At 40.3% G+C, this 4,149-nt stretch overlaps 1 pseudogene; it reads right to left on the bottom strand.

Moving 5' to 3' along the window:
- Positions 1 to 1,806: 1,806 nt before the first annotated feature.
- Positions 1,807 to 1,924, bottom strand: LOC124557126 (annotated as a pseudogene).
- Positions 1,925 to 4,149: the final 2,225 nt, after the last annotated feature.

The raw sequence follows: 4,149 nt of genomic DNA on the forward strand, positions 1-4,149 counted from the left end.
CTAAACGCACCCAAACCTCCTGTACACGTGGCGGAAAAGAACAGTCGATATGACAATAATATGTCCACACACTCTGTGCCTTAGTGGAGCGAGAGTAAATCCAGTTTTGCACTCATGATATAAGACCCATTAAATTTTTGCAGGTAGTCATCAGATGATTCCTCACAAGTCTGTTGTCGAAGACAACATTAGACTGCTTCGCTTCAGTAGAACTGACAATCGAGAAAGTTGTCCACCGAAACGCACTCGGTGTAAACGGTTAAAAAGTCAGAAAACATCTCCATTTCTTGTACGCACTAAAAACAGTGAACCAGGAAAATGCTTGTTTGGCACGCGAATCCTAAAACTCATAAGAATAGTTACTGGCTCCTACTGAAATGTTTTAACAGATTAGATTATGAGTACGTTAATGACCTGAGAAGCAAGAAGACTATTGTACAGAGTGACCTGAAGATTTTTCATTGGAAGCACTCAAAAGGCCTGAATAACTGATTTAAAAAATGTCTACATGATCCGGAGGCTAATTATCACTTTTTTCTGACGACGTTGTCCTGCACAGGAACAGACGCAAACGAAAAATGACAGTCCACAAACTAGAAGATCATCGAGAAGACACGCATATATGGCAAATCAGAATCTTTGTGGTTGGAGCGCACGCCATAGATTTCACGAATGAGAGAACAATCGAGGACTTAAAAATAATCACGAATGAGTCATCACTACCGTGCAAGATAAATGTCGAATATAATTCTCCAATACTGGGTTTCAAACGGACAACAAATGTGTATAATGTGGACATATGTGAAAAAAGATTGGAGCTATTATTTAAGATATAACAGTTAACAATAATTTGTGGCCCCAGTGGCAAAGTCAAGAACAAATTTTAGATAAAATAATATTACCAAACATGTGTCCGAGATATTGAAGTCAAAGACAGAAACAGACGTCATGAACGGTTATGTGGTACAAAATACATTAATGCGCATTGATATAGAAGCACCGCTGTTCCTACCAGACACCGTTACGTATGCAACACTTTATTGCCATAGAGTCATGCATGGAAATACAGTACACTTTAGCATCAAAAGTGTATTTCGACCCACAGATTAATTAAAGCCAAAGATATCTCTCACTTGAGCATACTACCAACTTTCTTGATTGATTCGTAACCGGAAATTCAAAATCTAAATAAATTCCAACAGTAAATTCGACAGACGGACAATTAAATAATACTCATAATGCAATAAGAAAGACAGAGTCGAAATCATATGCTCAGACAGGCAATGAGACTGCCACAGGCCAGGCTCATGATTTTAAACATAACCATAAAGAATTTCGAGCTTCAGCCTCGTCTGCTATTTTTTCTTTTTTTTTCCTTACAGATTACGATGTGCCTCAGTACACACTATGTGACTGAGGCTGCACTCCAGCTTTCAGAAGTCGCAATCTAATGCTTAACTAGCGATTGCACCATTGAAGTTCGAAAGGCATCGTACTCTTACATACATTTTTAATGTATCTGAAAAGAAGCAAAAAAAGATCGTACTTAGAAAGTATTGGTCTGATACAAATATACTGGACTAAGACCTAAAAACTAAACTCCACTCGAACAGGCCGTGAAGGCCCAACGGTACCGACCTGCCGCCATGTTATCCTCATCCCAGAGGCGTCAAGTGTGCGGATATGGAGGGGCAAGTGGTTAGCACACCGCTCTCCCGGTTGTATGTCAGTTTACGAGACCGAGGCCGCTACTTCTCAATCAAGTAGCTCCTCAGTTTGCCTCACAAGGGCTGAGTGCAGCCCGTTTGCCAACAGCGCTTGGCGAACCGGATGGTCACCCACCCAAGTGCTAGCCCAGCCCCACAGCGCTTAACTTCGGTAATCTGACGGGAACCGGTGTTACCACTGCGGCAAGGCCGTTGGAAAATACACTGGACATCGATGTCAAATTTCATGTTTCTAATTTATAAATTATTACACGCGACAGACTTGTTTAAGTTTGCTATCGATAACATTTATTGGCATGCAATAAAAAAATGGAGAAATTCCTTAAAGCTGAAGGTCGGAGCCGTATCAACCACTTGAGCTTTGCTTCTTTCTTGTGATTTCACACATTTCTAAGAAGAATGTGGAGATAAGAATATGTGCCACTACAAGTAAAAATACACTCAAGAGCCAAAGAAACTGGTACACCTGCCTAAGATCGTGTAGGGCGCCCGCGAGCAACACGACGTGGCATGGACTCGACTAATGTCTGAAGTAGTGCTGGTGGGAACTGGCAACATGAATCCTACAGGACTGTCCATAAATCCGTAAGAGTACGAAGGATGGAGGTCTCTTCTGAACAGCACGTTTTAAGTCATCCCAGATATGCTCAATAATGTTCGTGTTTGGGGAGTTTGGTACCCAGCGGAAGTTTTTAAACGCAGGGGAGCGTTCCTGGAGCCACTCTGTAGCAATTCTGCACGTGTGGGGTGTCGCATTGTCCTGCTGCAATCGCACAACTCCGTCGTAATGCTCAATGGGCATGAATGGATGCAGGTAATCAGACAGGATGCTTACGTAATTGTCACCTGTTGGAGTCGTATCTAGATGTATCAGGGGTCCCATATCACTCCAACTGCACACATCACACACCATTACAGAACCTCCTCCCTACTGACATGCAAGGTCCATGGATTCATGAGGTTGTCTACGTACCCGCACACGTCCATCCGCTCGATACAATTTGAAATGAGACTCGCCTGACCAGGTAACATGTTTCCAGTCATCTACAGTCCAATGTCGGTGCTGAGGGCCAAGGCGAGGCGTGAGGCTTTGTGTCATGCAGACATCAAGGGTACACGACTGGGTCTTCGGCTTCGAAATCCCACATCGATGATGTTTCGTTGAATGATTCGCACGCTGATCGCCAAGCATTGGAATCAGCAGCAATCGATCACGTTAAACGATTCTCTTCACTCGTTGTTGGTCCCGTTCTTGTAGGATCTTTTACCGACAGAAGCGATGTCGGTGATTTGCTGCTTTACCGGATTCCCGATATTCACGGTACGTAAACCTTAGTATGTGACGTAAATTTGAATTTGATACGCCAACCTGTTAAAGATAAAAAATGGTTTTAACAGATGGGCAAACAAACAACAGACGGATAAAAAATGACAAAAAATATTTTTTCGTGTTATAAAATTACAAATTAACCATTTTCAGATTTTTTCCTTTACTTGTACTGTGAAACCATGCTTCTTGCGAAATTTCATAATTATAGATCAACCGAAAGTACCCTACAGATTTTGATCAGTAAGTTTTCGAGTATGAAAATATGTGACATAAATGGCCGTATCTTTTGACTGCATTGACTTAGGAGCTTAAAATTTTTACACCACCAAGGAACTATAGACCTCAGTATGTCAAGTGCGTTTGAACTTGACAAGCTTACCCGTTCCTAGGAAACTGGTTTCTTAATGGTCGGACAGTCAGACAAACGGATAGGTGGACACTAAGTCGATCCTATAGGGGATCCGTTTTTAGAGACTGAGGCACGGAATCCTAAAAATCAGACTCTACTTGCATCAACTAAAGTACGGTTCAGTTTACTAAATTAAAAAAAAATTAATTTCGGATGAAAAAGTCGAAAATAATTAGTGAACTTCGTATAAGGGGAAAATTAATCATTACATGCTCTCCACAGCATTCACGTAAAACAAAAAGCAAACACTTTGCCATAAAATGGCTAAGCATATTGTCGATCAGTTATCCTTAATTTTCTAAACAGTTTAGTCACATAACCTACCCTTTCAAAAGTATTGCAAAAGGTAATCAACGTATTTTCAAGAATTGATATTTCTAGATTACAAATAATAACCTACAGAATGTACGTCGAAACATAAAATTCATTTGCGTTAACTGACTTTTCCGTTGGTTCAGAGTAGAAAATTTTATACCTTATAAATGAAAACCACACCGGACTTGCGTAATATTTTGCAATACTTATTATTTAATTAACCGGTTTTCGAATTTGAGGCTATTATCAAGTACAAAGATAACTATATGTGGCTGATAACTTTGAAAGAACAAAGATTTTGAAGTACATAGGTCTGAAAAGTCGCATAATTTGTTTTCAAAGACGGTAGTTATTAAAGTTCGATATAA

The sequence above is a fragment of the Schistocerca americana genome, chromosome X, assembly GCF_021461395.2.
Source record: "Schistocerca americana isolate TAMUIC-IGC-003095 chromosome X, iqSchAmer2.1, whole genome shotgun sequence".
NCBI classification, from domain to species: Eukaryota; Metazoa; Arthropoda; class Insecta; order Orthoptera; family Acrididae; genus Schistocerca; species Schistocerca americana.